General features: G+C 47.6%; 1 long non-coding RNA gene across 4 annotated transcripts; it reads right to left on the bottom strand.

The window, feature by feature from the left end:
• Nucleotides 1–2,574: 2,574 nt before the first annotated feature.
• LOC147916777 (uncharacterized) lies at nucleotides 2,575–21,020 on the bottom strand. Of its 4 annotated transcripts, none has more exons than XR_015552562.1 (5): nucleotides 20,940–21,020; nucleotides 16,852–16,967; nucleotides 5,065–5,206; nucleotides 4,382–4,558; nucleotides 2,575–2,733 (listed from the first exon to the last, which is right to left on the bottom strand). It is a non-coding gene; the product is annotated as an uncharacterized LOC147916777 (long non-coding RNA). The 4 variants fall into 4 exon arrangements; XR_015552560.1 differs by having other exon boundaries at nucleotides 16,852–16,996; nucleotides 20,940–21,008; XR_015552563.1 differs by lacking the exon at nucleotides 16,852–16,967 and adding an exon at nucleotides 9,251–9,323 and having other exon boundaries at nucleotides 20,940–21,008.
• Between the last annotated feature and the right edge of the window lie 491 nt (nucleotides 21,021–21,511).

Below are 21,511 nucleotides of genomic sequence, written 5' to 3'. Positions count from 1 at the left end.
CAAAACAAGGGGGTCTTCCATCACACTGGATTCTACAGCATCACGTGGACTCCACTTAAGACATCGCCCCATTTTCTGAGGCTTCCTCTATGCTTGAACAGGAGATGGGGAGAGAGCAAACCCTGTGCATAGAGATGGCTGTGAGAGTCTCAAATTTTCCATACCAAGAAAGCCCTCGCAACAAGGAGGGGATTCAGTCAGCAGGTCCCCATGGCCAGGCCTGCCCATGAGCGAGGATCCCAGGAATCCAAAATGAACATGTGCCTCCAGGGCCACCTTCAAAGCAACTGCTCTCTAAAAATCAGTTCTGCCACTCTATAGGAGTCTTGCCATACGTGGAAAACCAGCCCCTCTGGAAGCAGCATCCTCATTGAAGGTCTGTCTGTCTGTTGGGCACTGTGCCCTTCAAGGACTCTCAAAGGTGATGCCTTGTGGTGGTGCTGAACGGCCATAATCTAGCCTACTGAGCTTAAGGGGGGCTCCATGTATTCCCCCCAAAATGATCTTCCACACAGCGCGAAGCACTGGAAAGAAATGATCACTTCTGTAGCGGCCTCCTCAGCCTTTGAGAGCAGGAGGCCATCGCGGTGGCAGACTCAGGACACACAATTCCCAGACCCATTGCTACCCAACTGGGTGATACTGGGGAGGTTCCTACCCCTTTCTGAGCCTCAATTTCCTCATCTGTTAAACGGGCATAATTCTGTGTACTTCATCAGGTGGTTGTGATGGTTAAATGAACCCACCCTGTTAGTAAGGAGGAGTCTTTAGAGCATTTCCACCAGAAATGGCACAAAAACAGCAGAGCAAAAGGATCACCCATCTTCAGGTCAAGACAGAAGGGGAGAGAGTCTTTACTTGCAGGAATGCTGCAGTTCTTTGTCATGCCCTCAACCTCCAGGCCTGTCTGCTCTGCTGTAAGATCTGCTTACCAGATACTCTGCAAAGGGTGACCTCCCAGCCCAGCCCCATGGTGGGCTCCACTCCCAGGCCCTGCCTTATGGACTGGTGGGAGAGAGAAGTAGACCCACCTGGGCACCTCTCACCACAGTACGGACACTCATCTCTCCCCCTCTTCATCACTCTTTTGACCTCCAAGGATGCCTGAGCACTTGGCTTCTCCAGCCTCTATTAGAAGAAAGAAATGCCTTGGGTTCCTTCAACTTCAGGCCACGCTGTCTCCTTTCTACCTTGCTCACCCAGCGCACAAGAGGGAGCAGGAGTGGCTGCCCAATGGGAGAAATATTTTACCACTGATATTGTTCAGAATTACTGGTGCATAGTCATCAAAAATTTAAAAAGCAGTAAACTCTCTAGAGACAGTGCACCCTTCATGGACACACAAGGCACACCCACCCCTGTACCCTTCATCTCCCGGGTGACCCCCTCTCCTCTCCTTTGGCTCCCTATGTTCTCATCACAAAACGCGATCTGCACCCTTGCTCACGTCTCCACTACAGGAGCAAGCAGGAGAGAGAGACCTGTTAAGAACTCCAAAAAAGGGTGCTCTCCTTCTCCCTGGAAGTTATTCTTGGGCCCTTTGGGCAAGCAAAGAAATAACTCATCCCCAAAGATCAGCAAAGACATATAAGAAGGGTCCTTGGTGCCTCCTTTCTATTCTTGTGGGGTTTTTTGCTTTTTTTGCAGATTGCTGCATTTAACAAGGAAGTGCTGTCAGCATCCAGGAGAGGAAACCTTCACCCCTGACCACTCCCGGGACTGGCCTCCCTATCGGCAGTGAGGCAAGAACATTCTTTCACTCTAGTCCTTGAAGGCCAGTTCCATCCACTCATGTGGAAACAACTACAAAAAGCACAGAGGATGAAATCAAGTTTTTTACCTCCAGGTGACTTCCTGGAGAAACTTCTGGAAAGAGAAAACAGAAGTTTCATTCCCCACAATAAAAATGACCTAAGTAATACATAATGCTAACAGCATGTATACTAAGTGCATACTACATTCCACTCTCTCATCCAGCCCTTCACATATGTCTCCTTGTTGAATCCTATAACAACCTTCTGAGGGAGATACTTTTTATCCTCATTCTACAGATGAGGAAATTGAGGCCAAAAAAGTGAAGGGATTTCCCAGGTGGCACAGTAAGTGACAGAGACAAGAATTAAACCTGTCTGAAGCCAAAGTCACTCTTTATTTGGTCACACGGCTCCTCGAGAGTTTCAACAGTACCATAGGCTACCGAGGTTCTAACACCTTTCAGCTAAGGATGTCAAAATACCTCATCGGTAGAGAATTATCACCTTCTTGAAAACGCTTCTAAGAGCAAACATATTTCCAAATTTGGGGTTAATGATAAAGCTGGAAAAACGCAAAAGACCCACTGTTCCCTCTCCTTCGTTATCGATATGTGACTTAGATTTTGAATGCCAAGTCAAATTTCTCCACAACTAAATCCTTAGTGGTAACTTATTAAAGAGTAAATCAAAGTTTGCTTTAAGAGAAAAGTAAATACACCCAACTTTCCGTATGATGCCCGGCCCTGAGTTCACTTCCTGGTTCCACTGTTGACTCAGGTTGTAATCCTAGATAAGTGACTGCACACTCACCGCCCCGGGTGAGAGCCCACCATGGGTGTGCCCCCAGGAATCCTGGGAGATGGAAGTGCTGTCTCCAGTGGAGCCTGCATGCTCCAGAGAGGAAAGTCAGACAAAAGGTGGTGACGTGGGGTGCAAAGCTCCAAGTGAAGGTACGAGTTGCTTGTCCTTGGGTCTCTGACTGCAAGAAAAGGGATCATTCATTTGTCACATCGCCAATAAAACCCTGCCGTTCTTCGGCTCTGAACTCACCCATAATTACTGGGAATGAGGTGGGAAGGGCTGCACTTTTGGACTCAGATGGCAGAGGAGATAAGAACAAAGTTGACAAGAGTCAACTCTAATCACACAGTGAACATTTTCAAGGAAACAAATAAAAATAGCCAGAAGTGGGTCAGCACTGACACTGAAGTTAGAGACAGGAAATTGAGGCCGAGTCCTGGGTAGAGGGGTAAAAGTCTTATCGTACGAATACAAATTCACACTATCTTTCCCATCTGATTCCCTCTTTTCCCTTTTTTTCCTTCTCCTCTCTGTCTTTTGAATACACAAGAAACACGCACAGAGTGAAAAAGAACAGTGTGATGTTGAATCCCTGTTCTGTACTCTCAATTCCAAAGCTCTCTCCTTTCTCCTAAGGCTGAAGCAAAAAAAGATACTTAGAAATAACTCACTTGAGAAGCAGGCAGGAAGGAGAAATGTAATATACACTTTAAGGTTTCTGCAGTCTCAGTGCATGTTGCTTACGGGGGAAAGGGCAGCAAACCAGAAGAAAAGCAGTTTGTGCTGAAGTGACTGACCTGCTCCCAAGCAGGCCCACCTCACACCAGCATTCTCCCTGTCACTGTTCCCCATGACATTGTGTGTGTCACACACGGTATACATGCACGCATGCACCCATACACCCACAGAAAAATACACATGCACACTCACACACATGCCCAGTGCTCATGTACACACCAGCACACACATACGCACACAGTACACACACATGATACTCACATGCACACACAGTACCCATGCACACAGACATGCACACACACACAGTACTATGCGCACACAGTAGACATGCACACAGTACTCATGCGTACATAACACCCATTAACACACACAGTAGACATGCACACACACAGTACTCATGCACACACACAGTAGCCATGCACACACATAGTCCACATGCACACACAGTACACATGCACATACACAGTACTTATACACACACAGTACTCATGCACACACATAGTAGACATACACACACAGCACTCATGCACACACATAGTACTTATGCATACATGCACTACACATGCACACACACAGTACTCATGCACACACAGTACACATGAACACACACAGTAGACATGCACACACACAGTACTCATGCACACACACAGTACCCATGCATATATGCACTACACATGCACACACACAGTACTCTTGCACACACATAGTAGACATACACACACAGCACTCATTCACACACACAGTACTCATGCATACATGCACTACACATGCACACACACAGTACTCATGCACACACAGTACACATGAACACACACAGTAGACATGCACACACACAGTACCCAGGCACACACACAGTACCCATGCACACACACAGCACTCATGCATACAAACAGTAACCATACACACACACAGTAGACATACACACAGTCCTCATGCACACACACAGTAGACATGCATAACCCAGAAAGTGGTTCTTGCTCTCACTGTAACCTCAAGATTTTGGCAGTCCTTGTTAGCTCCCACACTTAGCAGGATTACACTTCCATGTAGCCTCAGTGATGTGACTGGGGCAGATTTATTGGGTTTACCAAAAAGAGAGAGAGAGCAGTCAAGTCTGATGTGCAATCATCCCAGGCAGATCGTCAGGCCAAAGACAGAGGACTCGGCAAGATGAATTCATTTGGTGAGAATCAGCATATTTGACTGCTAATTTGCTGGAGCACTGAAATAGACACTTCTTCCAAATGTTATCTTCTTTGAATTCACTGAAAAATAAAATGAACTCTCAAGCTGGGCCAATAGCATAGATAACACACCCGCATGCACATATGCATACATGTATATCTACATACTTACTCAAAATGTGTAACAAAGAATATAGCCACAAGCATTCTGGGAGGAATTTTGGTTTGGAAGTGGGCCCCCCCCGTTTGCCCTCCCTGTCTCCTGGATGGAGAACAAGAGAAGCAGCCACCTAAAGTCATGTGCAGCCCATCGAGCCATCACACTCGATTCCTCTCCAGGGCAGCAAGAGAGCAGGAGCCCCGTTCTGAAGTTTAGTTCCAATGCAGAATGTTTTCAAGGCATAAGATAGCCCCACACATCTAGCCAATGGAACTTTCTGTGCTGTGGTCAGTTAGCTGTGTCACGCAGGATGGCATCTGTTTTCATTTATTTCAGAACACAAGCATGGGTACCGGGAGCATTTGCTCAATCGAGCCTCCCAGTTGGCTGCGTGACGCTTAGTTTTCCAGAAGGACGTAGCATTTACCTGGGCTTTAAACTCCCAGAAGGCTGAGGAGGATATGGAGAGGTTTCAGAGCGTTCTTCAAAAATCATACAGTTTTTAAAGATCTGCTTGTTATGAATCCAGCCTCAAAGCAGATTAATGAAACACAGACCCACTGAAAAATCTGCAAGAATAGATAATTTTTTTTTAGCTTGGGGTTTTCAGGGTGGGATTTTTGGGGAGTGGGAGGGAAGCTACCCAGTCAAGATAAACTCCTTAAGAGCATGGGCAAAATTCCCTTTTCAATTACCAGTTTTTTTAAAAAATGACAAAGTCACACAAGAGAGGAAATGAAAAGGGAAATTTTTAGACTTCTCATCCGTCCAGAAAGCCCCGGGCCTGTTTCAGAACCCTGTCAGGGTAACTGTCGGGCCTGCGGTCACAGAGCTGCAATCCCAGGGGGCCTTGCGTCACCAGCCATTATATCAATAAGGAAGTACAATCACCAAACCACAAGCCAGCTTCTGTTCTAAGCCCACATGTTGCTTTAGAGGGTTTTTAAACAAGAGACTTTCCTGTTTTTGAAACCTGTGAATCCACAGGTCTTACAGGTTACTCAAATTATCTTATCACTTGCAGCAACCGCTGGCATGAATTTCAAAACTGCTTACTCCAGCCTTCCCCTCCCCTCGCTACACAGACATCCATTTACTCACCAGAATCCTTATTTACAGTATCATGTTGCCAACTGCTGACACAGAAGAAAAACATACTAGTTATACATTAAACTTGACCGTTAAAGTATCTGTGCCAGATCCTGTCCAAACGCCATTTATTTACTGACCAGAAGGCAGGATGACCGAACTGAAGAAAACTCAACAGAAATTGTTTTTCAGTCAGATCAGGGCTCCTTAGCACGGCCAGACTATTTTTCATGCAGACACATACACACGTGTGCAAATGTAGGGTACAAAATCATTACAATTCATAGGAAACTATTATATTCATCATAGGATGTGGATCTACTGGAAATTTTTAAATACAACCAAAAGCCATCCCAAACCACCTAATGAGGTTACTGTCCAGACTGATGGAAAATAAATGTACACAAGCGTGTGTAGAGGATTCTGTGGGGCAGGGGAAAGATATAAACCATCCAATCTAAATCCTCCATGGTATGCAAGTCAGACTTGTTTTTCTCTTGAGCAAACAAGATTCCAAGTGAAGAGTACACTATAGAACTGATGAGCTAAATCCACAAACAAATGTCTCTCTTTCCTGCTTAGCACAGCAGCTCAAGAGAGATGTGCCAAGCCTAACAACGGCCTTTGATAGCCATCTCCTGGTTTAACATCTACCCTGGCCAGTGGCCACTTGGCATTGCTCAAGCAATGCCTGCAAAGTTCATCCTGAGCTCCCTTGCTAGAAGCGTCCGCCCTTACTGTGCAGACCTGAAGTTAACAGAGGGCTTCCGGAAGGTGGTGCAGGTTCTGTTCTTAGTAACTACCCAATCAGAGAGAGGATGAACACTCGGTGAACTTGATTCTGCAGCTACAACTGGCGATCTCTACGCTGACTTCACAGACTCCGCTCGGCAATAATGAATCTAGCAGACGCTTATCTAACCTCACACTTTTTGGTCTTTTTGGGTGAGAATCAACACTTAGCTCATCAAAAAAACACACATCTTCCAAAAAGCACTTGCTCACAGTTTGAGCACACTGGTATTTTGTTTGTCTTATTTTAGTCTTCTGCATTCCAATAAATCTGCTAGCACTGACATGCTGAGATAGACACTATACAGCCATTATGATGTGATTTTTATGTTTGAGGGAGAGTTCTTTCAAAATATTAAAAGTTCTCTCTCTTATGAAACATTGAGTGTGAATGAGGTGATACCAAAAAGAGTCAGAAGTAAATCTCTCAACAATTATGACTGGCCTACTGTGGCATAGTACAATGCATCGTTGGGGGAAAACACAATAAAATAAAAGAATTCCAGAGAATTCCAGACTTCCCACGCAGGCCGAATAGATATTTTTAATTATAATATTCGTTGACAAATAATCTACTATGTTTGTATGGAAAGCATCTTATTCTTCAAAAGTGTTTTAAAAATAATAACTTTTTCTTCTCTCCTGCAGAAAAGCCACTGCTATAAAACTAACATAAATGTTGAGCAGTTTTCTGATCCCTTGAGAATGTGGTAATTAAGGACTGTTAGGCCTAAACACTCCTGCCTGACTTAGTCTGAGCTTGCTGGACAAGTGCCCAACCTCCCTCTCACTTTGGCTGTGTAGACCAGGGCTCCTCGCCCTCTCTCCAGGGGACAGGCATTGCCCAATGAAGAAAATGCTGCCTCTCCCCTTTTACACCATCACTGACATCCCATCCCCAGGCCTGTGCCACCAGGCCTGCTTCCAGGACAGCATGTTCCCTGCTATCCTGGGCCTTCCAGATCAGAGGCCAACAAGGGCACTAGGTAATGGGTACTTTTGCTGAAGGACACTGCAGGAGGTCTTCCCATCACTCACAGAAGTTCTCTATTTGGAATCATTACCAACCCTGTCCACTCAGACCAAGAAAGCATAGAGGAAAATAATACGTATGGGCAAATATACACCCACCTTATATTTGTGTCTTTCAAAAGTTCCTCATATTACAGAGTGCTCATTTGATTTTTTTACTTTGAATAATAAAATACCTTGAAAATAATTCAATCGGTGCTAGTCTGGGATGTTTATAGAGGCTGCCTGGAAGAACAGTCATGTTTTTCTTTAATCAAAGAAATTTAGAAGTTTCTCTAGTTATTCTTGAAGGTATGACCTCCAATTGCAAGTATTAGATATTATAAGCAACTCATAGTAAAAAGAAGCTCCATATACCCATCACCCAGATTAACAATTACCCAGATTTTCCCACATTTGCTTCAATTGTCTCTTTTTTTCTCTATCTTTTATCTTTTTCCCTTTGCTGAACTATCTTAAAGAAAATCCCAGACCTCATGTCATTTCACCCCTTCATACTTTAGTATGCATTGTTAAAATTCATGAACATTTCCTTACACAGCCACAACCCCATGAAGATCCCTTTTAAAAGCAATACAAGAAGAATTAGCTTTGTGGAGATCACAAATAGTGCCTGGATATTGAGCTTGTGATAACATTTTCAGTGACCACAATATACAGACTCCAAAAGCTCTAAATCTCAAAGACACTTGGGCAGAAGCAAGATGGTGTTCTGGAAGACTGAGCAAGATCACTCAAAAGAGGGCTCCAGTGATGATGAAGACAGGTGATGATGAAGTGTCCAAATAACAAGCAAAAATAGGCAACATGTCTACATAAGTATATTTATACTTATAATTTTTAATATGCATGTAATTAATAAATTAAATGTGTAGCTAGAAATTTGGTTATTTCACTTGCATCATTAAAAGTGTACATATTCGAGCTGGCCAAGAACAAAAAAACACAAGACTTTTGTAACCTGCTCATTGGGAAATGCAGCATTGCTTCACATCTGGAGTTGCATATACAGTTATCTTCAACCCATTGCCTGCCAGGCCCTGCCAAGCCTACTCTTCTGAACGAGAGCATTTCTTGAGTGTCTACTAGATGCCAACCACTATGCCAAGCCCTGAGTACATATGTCCCTTATGTGCATGCCAGTCCTCTGAAGGTGTCCCCCCATTTTTACAAGAGAAAAAATTCAGGCTTCAAGAAAGTAAGTTATTTTCCTGAGGAGATAAAGATGGAATGTAGGTCTGCCTTATTTTGCTCTGCAAAGCTGCCTCTGCAAGCTCTTTTTTCTTTCCCTTTCCCCAAGTAACCACTTTAGATCCACCCTGAACCATGTGGCAATATCAAGGTTTCTATTACATACTCAAATTAAGGAGAACTGGGAGGAGGGTTCAATGTCTGCGTGGTTCACAGTATAGCCATCGCTTCATTCTGTTGTCAACGAATCATTGTTTCTGACTATAGTAGTCTGGTGATAGATAATAGATGACACCACCAAATGGTCTCTCTAATTCCCCTAAGACAACAAAACTAGCTCAAGCATTTGCAGAAAGGCTTGGCTGCATGAGCAGCTGGATGGATGCGAGCTTCAATCACACTCTTTATGTGCTTTCATGGCTTATGTGCGTTATCTGGCATCTTCCTATTCGGAGTTCCTACCTCCGTTTGATAGTTCTTCTCTGCCATCTCCTCTGGTATTAACTTACCACAAGATGAGGAAAAGAAACCCAACACAAGCAGCTCTGCTCCCGCACGTGGTCCAGCACACACAGGTTTGTGCTGCACAGAAAAGCAAAACAAAAACTCAGGGATCCTTGCTTAGCATCATCCCTGAACTGCAGAGTGATCCCCTCTAAGTCATTTAACCTTTCTCTCCTGCAGTTTCTTGATCATTAAAATGCAATATTTGAGGACCATGGCTGAAATAGCCAAATAACATTATCCAATTAAGGTGAAAAGCGCCACATAAATGCTACAGAGGCTAGGACTTAAATAGCCACATATGGTTTCAGGAAAAGCACTCCAGTGCATCGGCTAACAGTAAAAACATGCAGGAGGGAAATGATCTGGCTGGAAATGAACTGCAAATTGATAAACATTTAGTTGCTAATGCCGTGTTTATTATTTTTTACTAGGATAAAAATTAACTTGTGCGGCCTTGGCCAGAAAACATTAAACTCGACCATCTGGGTAGTGGAATCGGTATTTCTTTAGCCTCGGTTACATACAGATACCGCTGCCGGCTCCGATTTTATTTGTAACTAGGCCCTCGGTGTCCAGACAGAACTGGGGGAGGCTTCTGGGAAGCACAATCAAACGGGCCAATGCACCAAAAGGGTGACTGTCTTCAGGAAGCTTAGGAAATAGGGCCGCCCCCCATCATCCTCGGTGTCCTGCATTTCCCAAGAAAGAGGTTGCCACATGTGCCGGAAAATTGCCTTCACGCTGCGAAGTCAGCGCGGGCTGCAAGGCTGCGGCCTCGGGACAGGGTAGGGGGCGCGCGCGGGGCTGGGGGCGCGCGCGGGCGGGCAGGCGGGGCAGGGGCGAGCCCCAGCAAGCCCCGCGGACGCAAGCAGGGCCACGTGACAGTGCCAGGGCGGCCCCAGCTGCAGACGCCGTCCTCCCCCCGTCCTGGGCACGTCTCCATCCGCTTGCAAGCAGCTGGATCAATTTACTCTAGCTACAGCCCCCTGCACAAGCACGGGCTGAATTATTACTCGTGGAAATCCCCTCTGTTTCAGGGAATCAGGTAGCTTTCAAACTCCCAACAATTAATGGCCCTTTTGGTCCAGGGAGAATAGCAAAAAACAAAACAAAAAAATAACAAACTGCAGGCTACAGGTTCCCAAACAGGCTGTTTGGTTTCTAGTAAATTAGAGGGAGTGGGTGGTTGAGGTACCAAGTAATGTTATCCTGGAGAGTGTGGTCTTCTTTGACGTCAGCAAAATGTTTCTCTCTCCCTTTTCTCCGTCTTTCCCTCCTCTCTCTCCCTTCCCGTCCACACCCTCCTCTTTTTCCTCCCTCCTCCTCCCTCTTTATGTCAAGGAGACAGATGACATAGGGGAGCTCTGGAAAAATTGTTCATAGTTTTGCAACAGAGCTCACAGGCTCAGAAAATTCCCACATTTTCAAAAATGAAGGCTATGGGGCCGGGGGGCGGGGCGGGGAGCGGGGAGGGATACTTAGCCACCGTCTAAATTCGCAAACCAAAAATACATGTGACTGAGGGAGGGGGGAGGGGAAGAGGCTGCTGGAAAGCAAACAGTAACCACCACAGAATGTACACCACTGGCTGTACATTCCTCCTTCATCTTGCCCGATTAGCAGTTCTGTCTGAGGGAACATTCTTCCTGTGGCAGAGAACACATTCTTGTCTCCAGTCAGCCTGAAATAGAATCCTGGAGAGCATGCGCCCTGCTCCCCTCTGCTCTACCCGGGAGCCAGCCCGGCTGCTGTGCCAGGATTTCCCCTGCCTCCCCCAGACCTCTTCCGCTGGAGTTGTTTTTCCTCTGCTCATCAAAGACAGCAACAGCTGCCCCTGGGTTAACACAGAGCTATCTAGAATAAGGGTTCCAAGGCTAGGTAGGCATTTGTAGCTGACCCTGCAATATTTTTGTTTCCCCTTTAAATTGTTTATGTCGGCCCGTTGTTTCAACAAGGGCAGCAGGGACACTCAGTGGCAGGATCTGGCAGTCACGTGGTGAGTGTTGGTGAAGTGGCCAAATCCCTATGTGGCTCTTAATTGCCATGTAGCCTCAGCAAGATGACTTGGTTTCTAGAGTAACCTAACTCTGCCGTTCTTTGCCCAGGCAGCTCTTTAAAAGCAGAAGTCTGTCCCAGACCTCGTGTCAGGAAGTGTGGTTCCAGGAGCATAGAGTAGGGAGCAGGCCCAGGGTACACAAGGGCCTGATTTTCTCCTTGGGCATGTGGTGGCTCCTCCCTTGTCCCTTCTCTGATCTGGACAGCAAGGGCCTCAGAGGACCTTGGAACAGGGAGTACTTTGTAAATCAGAGCCTCTACATGCTTTCAGCAGGCATGAAGTTCCTGGGAAAAGCACCTTGGCAATGAAAAAATACACACACACAAAAATCCAGTGAAGTCATGAGACGGAAACCAGCCTGACAAGACAGGGCCATGTGCAAGGCCCCTGGCCTAACAAGATAAGGCCCCTGACCAATCCGCAAGCTGGGAGAATCAGATAGAGACCACCACGATCCACATTCCACAGTTTTGGGACTCTCTTGGGCTTACCCATGTGCCCTAGCACCCAGGAGTCCACTGAAGGTGACCCTAGCCCCATTAGCATAGTAAAACTCACACCAGGGGGTGGAGAGTTAGCATGCCAATGATACATGCGTCACATGTAATAGCATGCCACACGACAGCGCAGGCACAAGCACAACCCCACGTCTACATGCCATGATAAGGCACTCCTCCCCAGCCTTTGCCTAATAAAAGCCCCACAATCTCACTCCCTAATGAACCGGTGACCTGCCCCTTTCCTTTCTGCACGGGCTCCCTTGTGCCTCCCTTGTGCACAAGCTAATAAATTTTTACTTTCCTACTCCCGTTTGTTGTCTCTCTTGATTTCCATCCTGGGGGACAAGAAGAACCCAATGCACCGGTAACAGTCACACAAATCTATTCAGCAATTAGGCCTGGAACCTGAAAAAGTATCTGGCGTTGTATATATGGCAGGGGGCGAGTTGTGCATGGGAGTGTCATCAGCAGTTAACAGCGCTTCTGCAAGAGCACAGGCCCTGCACACAGGAGATCTTGAGCATAAGTGCTGGGAGGACGGATGAACGAGCAAGTGAATGAGTAAGAGGAATGAATTCGTTTAGAACACAAAGAAAGCAAAAAGGAGCCCAAACTTTCTAGGAGGTGAGGAGGATAGGGTGGGGGCGCGTTGCTGGAAAGAACTGTTTGGTTTGAAGGAGAGCAGACTGCTCAAGTATAAACGCACGCCAGGAGTCTGACGTAATGATAAGTGACAATAACATTAGATGACATGCGTTAAACATGTCCCGTGTACAGATAGTGCAGGTGTCTTACACAACACCAGCGTGTTTGGTTCTTGTGGCACCCGCAGGAGGTGGGACCTCGCCTTAGGGTATGTGGATGCTTTGGGGCACCAAGGAAGAGAATCCTGGACCCAGAGAATTTAGGAGGACTTACAGCAGATGTATCCAATCGAGAGCAACCTGCGCGTATCTTCAAAGGTGGTCGGAGTGGGCCCTTTGTGGTCCTGCCTGCCTAGCCTTCTCCCTCCATTGGTCACTGCTGAGAGTGACCGTGTAGAAAGCCCTAAGGGAGGAATGAACGCTGACCTCCAGGCAGCCAAAGCTGGCCTGCCTGCCTCTGCTCTGCTGCTCCTTCCTTCCCTCAGAAACATCAGACATTCCAAAGAAGCCTTCGGGAGCCTCCCTCACGTGTGTGTGACCTCTGGGAACACCCCTGGCCCCAGCCGTGCTTGGTAATCTCTGGGCTCTCCAGGAAGCACAGTCCAACCTCCTGGGACATTAAGGGACTCAGATTAGCAGAAGTGATGCCAAGGGGCCTTTCCTCGTTGGGCCTCCGGGGGCCTCTCTCACTTTTGAAAGAGGAGCAAGGAATACAGGTTTCACTCAGTTGAAGTGTTTGTGCCTAGAAGGTCTAGTTTATTAAGTATAAGCAGGCTCTCCTTTCAAGGTTGCTTTTCTCCACCTCACATTTCCTCTCCAGGAAACACACTTCATTCATTTTTGGCTGCTTCCAGGGAATTCTCTCTCCCTCATGGTCTGCATGTTTCTCTGCTAAATTCCTCTTCTTTCTTCCAAACATGCCACATCGCCTGACGCCACAGATGTGCATTTACTAATGCAGTCCTGTGAGGGCATTATGTTAGATCTCATTGTCTCACGTGAAACGTTTCCCTGAGAGAAGTGGGTTAGGGCCACTGGGAGGGCACTTGGAGGAGGAGCTCCTGCTTGAACACTGTTTCCTTCTGTCACCAGGACAGAGAGGGGAGACTGTCAACCGAAGCCCCCTTCCCACTACTCAGGCATCCTAGACCCCTCACCCCCGCACCACCCCCACACGTCCCAACAGATGGGATTCCTATCACCTGCCCATCGACATTCCATTAAAAATATGGACTATCGACAGGTTCCGGAACACTGCTCTGCAATTCGGCAGGTGTGTTGAACAAAAGGTACCTGAACAAAAGGACAGAACGCTCAGCCACTGCCAGGTGGTTAAGCAAGGGCTTTGCAAGGCTGTTTGGCTAACAGCACACAGACCAGTCTGTGCTCGTGTGATGGGGGCAAAGATGAAGCAGATGCCCTGGTGTCCTCCTGACACAGAAAGTTGCCAACCTCCGCTAAGCACACACACACAATCGTGACCTCCAGTGTCCCTGAAAGGTGGCACAGGTAATGGCCAGTGCATGCTCTCCACAGCCAGAGACGCCTGGTTCTGATCCTGGCTAGCGGGACTGCTGAGCCCTGGGCGCCTCGTCTGTAAAGTGATAGTAATGCCTCCTCCAGGAGCTGGTACAGTGCTTATAAACCTTCAGACTTCTAGTAAGCTGTTAATGGCTTGAATCCATAACAATCCAAAATTGTTAGCAGCAACAGTTTTCAGAGTGGCTTGGTGCTAAAGACAATAATAGCTACAATTGACTGAGCAGGTTTTATGAGCTGTGTGGGTTAAATACATTATCTCAACTCACACTAGCCTTGCAAGGTAGGTATTATTATCCCCACTTTACAAATAGGGAATCTGAGGCTCAGAGTAGTTAAGTAACTTTCCCAAAGTCACACAGCCAGTTAGTAGCAAAGAGATGGCTTACATCAAAGTAATGCATGCTTCACTGCATGCTGGCCCCAATGCCTACTTCCTTCACAGTGCTGTGCTGCCTCTGGATGCAGTCAGCACAAGCAGAGCTCAGCTTTCATTACAGGGCAACACAGAGTAATGCCAAGTGATTGTGCAGAGGGCTACAGCCATGTATGTGCGTATGTGTGTATGCTCGAGCCCTCGGCCACGGGCACCACTTTTCGCCCACATACCAGTCTGCCAAAGGCCCATGTTCAAAACTTGCCTATTGAACAGCTCATCTCTGATTTGGCAGGACAGACCCTCAGCCCAGAGCAAATGTAAGAAATAAACAAAGGCCATTCAAAAGGACTGTGGTTCAAATGGGAAGTTTCTGCACAGTAATAAAGTTCAGTAAACCAAGCAGCCAAAGCCAGCGGAAAGCATCAGCAGACATTCAGGTTATGATCAATTTATTTTAAGTAGTTAGAAAGAGAGGCCAAGACGTAAAACCAGTTTCCACATGGGCAGAGATTAATCCTTGTCCCTTCTCTGAGGGTAGTGCCAACTAGCCCAAAAGTGTTGACTTGAGCAGAGAGGTCACCCCTTGTGGGGCGGCAGCGTCCATAGGTGAACTGTAACAGATATGTGCCTATAGGGCCAAATAGGTTTTAACACATGGGCTCTGAATGGTGAAAAGTGCTGTTCTGCTCTTTATCCCTCCGTACCCCCTTTAGTTTCTTAATGAGGGAGACTCCTTTGGAGATTTTCCTTCTTGGCAAAGCCACTTGTTAAGAAGCCAGCATCCTAGAAACTGAAGTGGACTTGGACATTGTTCTCTGCAGATTTGGTCGTTTGCAGCAGACCAAACTTTTCTTGCTGAATCAGGTCCCATGATATACCAACTATGAATCACATGCAAGCAAATGAGCCACTCTTAGGAAGGGAGATAACACGATGATATTTATCAGAGGTTGAATCTTAGCAAATGACAAGCATTGCCTCGTCACTGGCTATATCCATATACATTACCTTCCAGATCATTGTTTGGTAGCTCTTGGGATGGTTTCTAACTGTCAATATTTACAGAACCAGGCACTTAACAACACAGGCCAAGCGGGCTAGAAGTCTCCAAGGATGAGTCATGCCAAATGAAGCCTTTTATCTAAGGGTCACTGCTCTGTCCTCATTTGCTGGAGCAGACTGGAAGTTATCATGTTATTGAAAAGCATATGCATGGTTGTGGGCTCAGTTCAGTTCTCTGGAGGAACCAACATTTATGAAATCGAAGCATGGGAGGAGAGGGCGTGGGTTTGAGAGCATATAGACCTGTCTTTTTTTATCTGCTAGGTAATAAATAGAGCTGTATGGCTAGGAAGAAGTAACAGAAGATGGCACCAGGAGCCCAAGTTGTTCTCCACTTGCAGCAAGGTACACAATAAATACCCCTGAGTTGCAGCCTCTTCCGGAGAAGGAACAGTCACCTGCATTATGCCAGACACACACCAGGGAGGGGCGTGCCCCCTGGACTTAGAGCCAGGCTGACCATCAGCCTGGTTATTTGAGTAAGCAAAGTAGACCCATCTGCCCTACCAGTCCAGGTGGAAACGCTTGGCTCCATTCAAGCATTGGAAGATCATTTCTTTGGGTTTTGCAGATAACCTCCAGAGTTGGGCACACCTAAGGTCTTACCAAGGAAGGAGATTATGCTTGGTTGCTTGGTGATGAGCAGGGAGCAAGAAGAAGAGGGCAGGGATGGAGGGCCAACCAAGGAAGGCACTGCAGGAGGAAGCGGGGCTGGGAGGGGCGCAGCACATTTTTGTGACGCTTTGTGACACTCTTGCTGCATTAACCCTTGGACCATCCCTGAGGTTCATTTGTCTGTATGTAGAAAGGAAAGGAAGCTTGTTTTAACATCAACATTAAATGAAGAAATGCCACCATACTCCAGAAATGCCACTATCAATATGAGGGGAAAGTAACCATGATGTGCAAACTTCATTCCCCAGCATGCACACAGAAGCTGACTGCAACCACATTGGCAGTAACATCTTTGCCACAGTCCTTTGGGGACCCAGTACTATGCAACATGGGACCGACGGGTCAACGCTGAGCTCCTGGAATCCCAGTTGCCTTTAAAATCAATGAGCTGGGGCTGGCCCCGTGGCTTAGCGGTTAAGTGCGCGCGCTCCGCTGCTGGTGGCCCGGGTTCGGATCCCGGGCGCGCACCGACGCACCGCTTCTCTGGCCATGCTGAGGCCGCGTCCCACATACAGCAACTAGAAGGATGTGCAGCTATGACATACAACTATCTACTGGGGCTTTGGGGGAAAAAATAAATAAATAAAATTAAAAAAATATATATATATATATATTTAAAATCAATGAGCTAAGCTAGGATTGCAAAAGGACTCCATAAGGGGACAGGATTATTATTTAGTTGTGTGGTGGAAAATGTCTGACTGAAAATGGCAGACACCAAAGGAGAATGAGAAATATCAAGACTTACATTCTGGGCAAATTTTCAAATGGACCTGGCTTCTGAATAGGCCCAGCAGGTTTGAAGGCTCAGAGATGTTCCCAGAGATCCCAAGATTATTCCATGGCGTAATGAGCTTGTGATTCCTGCAGACAAAGAGATCACAGCCCACAGCCTTCGGCCAGGGCCATAAATCAAAGGAAAATCCTCCCATAGCAGTTGTGTGGAAACACAATATTGGCATCATCTTTAGCCACAAAGGGCAACAAGGGATGTAATTCATGGTCCAGAGAAAGGTTTAATTGTGGCCCTTTCCAGCCACTGTGCGCCATAAAGCTGGCACTAGCCAACACCTTGGTGAATGTGCTGCCAGATGCACAGTCACAGTGTGCCCACAACAGCTGTGGACCCTGTCCCCAGTCTTCCTCAGACATACACACACACACAGACACACACACACGCACACGCACAGCTGCTCAGTTGGCCGCGTGTATTCTGGCCATGTGCGTGCACACACATGCGCTAAAAAAGAACTTGAAGCAGGAGAGAGGAAGCCAGAAAAAAAAAATGGTGCTTCTGATTCTATATTAAAGGGTTTTCATTCTATTCCAGAGCTTCTGTAGGGTGGCATCTGCTGGAGAACCCCCTGTTTCATTTCCCCCTAAGTTTCCGCTTTCTGAGGGGTAGGGGTAAGGAGAGGCTGAGTAGAGAGGGGTTTGGGAGGAGAAAATATGAAGAAACAATGGGCCTCTGGCTGTTCCTCTTTTCCTCTGTTTCCCCATTTGTCACTGGATCTCCTAGAACACCTTGCACACAGTTTTGTGCTCAAGGAATGTGCTGAAATGTGTATTAGGTTGCTTGGGCCGCCATAACAAGGTACCACAGACGAAGTAGTTAAACAACAGAAATTTATGTCTGCCCAGTCCTGGAGGCTGGAAGTCCAAGATCAAGGTGTCAGCAAGGTTGGTTCCTCCAGAGGACTTCAGGGAGGGATCTGTTCCTGGCCTCTCTCCTTGGCTCGCAGATGGTGGTCTCCTCCCTCTGTCTTCAGGTTGTCTTCCCTCTGTATGTGTCTGCATCTTAGTCTCCTCTTCTTATAAGGACCTCAGTAAGATTGGATTAGAGCCTCATTTTAACTTAATTACCTCTTTAAAGACCCTATCTCCAAATACAGTCACATTCTGAGGTCCTGGGGGTTAGGACTTCAACATTATGGCCTTCAACCCAGGACTTCAACCATAACAAAGGTGAAGCAGGAAGAGAAGTCAAGAAAAATGTGTAGAGGCCCTACTATGGGCTTGGCCCCGGGCCAGATAGCAGCGACAAAAGATAGGAAGACATTGTCTCATTGTGACTGAATGACTAACTGACAACCCTAATGAATGAGGAGGCGGATGGATCGGTGATGAATGAATGGAATGAACAAACATCAAAACTGCCCCAGAGCCCAGAGGGCTGAACAAACTTAACGGTGGTGCGTCCTGAAGCGTAGCTGAGTCCAGAGCTGGCAGCCCCCTACCACCTTCATCTACAATGGGGTCTTGGAGATAATTGGGGAAGTACAGTGGCAGAGGGGCCATCACTCCATGCCCAGAGCAGCCTGGCCAGCTCTCGTCCCAAAGGTGAGAGCAGGACCACTGTGCACAGAGGCGCAGCACTTCTGGATGAAAACCAGACTTTCCTTTGTGCTCACCCTGCCGCTCCCTGGGAGACAGGGGAGACACACTCCCACTGTGGGTCACAGCAGCCCGAGGCCACAAACCAGATGGAAAGCCCCCTCGAGCAGCATCTAAGGTTAGCTGCGCTGAGAGGACTGCCGGCCACAGGCCACAGCCAGCTGCTGTGTGGTGATGGGGTGATGCTCTTGTCCCTGGGATATTGTCACACCCATGAAATGAGAGTGAAAGTCTCCACATCCTCAACTCCATCCCCTTAAAATGCTCTCCGTGCCTGAAACTGCGACCGTAGCAAGGAGGCCAAATTAGAGGAACAGAAAGGCAATGTGCCTGTCAGCCTCGTAATCAGCACATTCTTCTCCTCACTACAAATACTTCAACTACGTCACTCAATTATTATTATCTGTGCTGTGACTCTTTACTTAATCAATCTTCAAAGAGATTTCCAAATGGGTATTTTTGTGACTAAACAGAGGTCAGAGTTCCTCCGACGATCAATCAGAGCCAGCAGGGGGCAGGCCAGCTGACAGTCATCTGATCTCGGCCTCTGTGGACAAACTTTGAACTAGTTCCTGTCTCGTATCTCTTTCAGACTCCCCATGAACTCTGGTCATCGGTCAGTTCCTGAATTGCAGCAACACACCACACAAATACACACACCAACAGACATTCCCTGCTCGGATGACTCCCTTTTATTGTTTTCCAGCACACCCTCCAAGTCCAAACATAATCATGTCAGAACGGCCTATCCTTGAATCTTTCCTTTATTACCAAGTATTGGGCTCAGAAGCATTGAGTTGGTATTTCCTCTGCCCCGCTAGGGATTTTTAAGGGGTTTTTACTTGGTTTCATTTTTGCCATGCTTCTGAGAATGTTTCCTTTGTTCTTCTGTCACTCACTGCCTCCTCCAAGGTATTCTCCTTAAAAAATCACAAGCTGCTGCCCCAGACAGGTAGCCCCCCAAAAAATGTAGCTGAGAAAACTTCTATCGTTTATGGATTTTCAAGCAATAAAATCATGGGCTCTGAAGACAGAGGAGGCACCTCCTCCCAGGGGTGACCCTCACTGCTGGCCCCTGGGGAGGCAGAGGTGAGGCAGCTGAGGGCTGAGTCTTCAGCCTGGGCATCAGCAGGAGCCTTCAGTGCCCCGGGGTAATGGGTCTATTGTTTGTCTGCCTAGGACAGGACCCCCTCCTTCTGGAAAATACTGCGCTAATCCTGGGGTACAAATGTGAGCAGCCGTCTGCTCAGAGATCCTCCCCTGGCCCCAGGGACTGAGCCAATGGTGGTCACCTGACCCCAGTGAAGGCCATAAGGCCTCTCTCTGGGACTTTGGAACTCTCGGTCCCTCTCTAGTAGTGAAGCTGTGAGGTGTGATAAGCAGAAGCTGCCGTCATGCTTATTCCCTGCCATGTGGAGAAAGCTTATCAAAGAGATTAAAATTCACATTGGTGGAAGATGATGTGAGAGAAAAGAGAGCACCTAGCAGGGGCAGTTCCCAGTTGCAGGTCCTCAGAGCCCCTTCTCCCGCTTTCAAAGCTGTCACACAGAACCCCCTTTTAGAAGCCCCAATGGTTTGAGTTGCATTTCTCTTGTGTGTGGCTGAGAGTCCTCCTTAAATCCCGGTGATTGGGTGCTGGCCATCCTGCCTGTGCTAGACCAGCTGGCCTCTGCTTTGCCCGTGGAAATGGGAGGGGACGGAGGGGAAGAAGGAAGTGGGAGACAGCTGACCTGGAAGGAGAGACCGTTACCCAGGGTTACTTAGGGCGCTGGAATACAGAACCCCTGGAGCAACTTTGAGAGGATGTCAAAGTCTTTATCAAGTCCATACATTTAGATTATATACTTTTAGGCAGAGGCAAGAGTCTGGATAATTGAAGTGTTTCTTAGAACAGGTTTCAGATGACAGAAGTGATGGCCATTTACATAGCCCACTAACAACAGATCCTTGGAAAACTCAGTGTTCTGAATAAAATGCCAATCATGACTCTTCTTGTAGGAAGGTGGCAGCTGCACGGCTGGCCCTCTCGTCGTATCGTTGGCAAAATGGACAAATGGACTCCAGGAGAACTAGTTCAGCTACCTCCTCCATCAGTCTAGGCTGTGCCCCTCAGAACCCAGCTGCTCCCCCAAATACAAGGAACCCACCGAGGTGGGCACAGACCCGGGAGATGCCGCAGCTCCCCATTTCACTGGTCTCTATCAGCTGAAACCACAGGAAGGCCTCAAGTCAGAAGGGCTTACCCAACTTGGAGGGAGGCCACAGAATCCAGCTGAATCCCCTTACTCATCCAAAAGGGTCAAAGGAGGGCCAGCAACCACAGGGGTTAGTGCCTCAGTTTTGACTCCAAGTTCAAAGAATCCAGCTAAAGCCACACGGGCCCCCTGGCACCACCCTAAGAAACGGCCCCAATCCTGAGTCAGAGAGGAAGCCGACACTCACTGAATCACACGTCCACTTCCTCCTACCCGCAGCAGCTCGGCCAAGACCAGCAGCCGCTTCCGAGGGGCAACTTAGTGTCCAACACTCGGAAAAGTTGACACTCTGAAGAAGAGCAGGCAGGGCCACACTCACGTGGCATGAACCCCGCCCCCCCCACCGACTTCACTGTAGCTCCCCCCCACCTGCATTTTCCAAAGTAAAGCTTCAAGTCTTGTGACAGCCGCTACCCTGTCCTGCGTTGCCCTTGGCTGTGTTATTTTTCACTTCCCTGTTCAGAACACAGCCACACTTTCCAAAGGCCATGAATCATCACCACCGAGCAACGGCCATTCAGCAAGGCAGGAAACCACTGAGCGCCAGCCCTAGAAGGAACAGCTCTCTGCTGCAGCCCTCTCCCGCCCCAGCCGGTCATCAGGGCATAGGGCCGCGGCGGAGGCTGCAGGACAGAGCTGCCACTCCAGGCACTCAACTTCTCCACCATTGTCCCTGGGGGTGTCCTCTACTCTCTCACTCCCTTGCCCTAGGTCACAGGCAACATTAGGCGTTTCTGACTTTTCTAATGGCTTTCTTAG

This window comes from Ceratotherium simum, chromosome 6 (genome assembly GCF_057802395.1).
Source record: "Ceratotherium simum simum isolate JZ-2026a chromosome 6, ASM5780239v1, whole genome shotgun sequence".
Taxonomy (NCBI): Eukaryota; Metazoa; Chordata; class Mammalia; order Perissodactyla; family Rhinocerotidae; genus Ceratotherium; species Ceratotherium simum.
The sequence above is the reverse complement of the archived record's forward strand: the minus strand, read 5'-3'. Positions and strand labels throughout refer to the sequence as shown.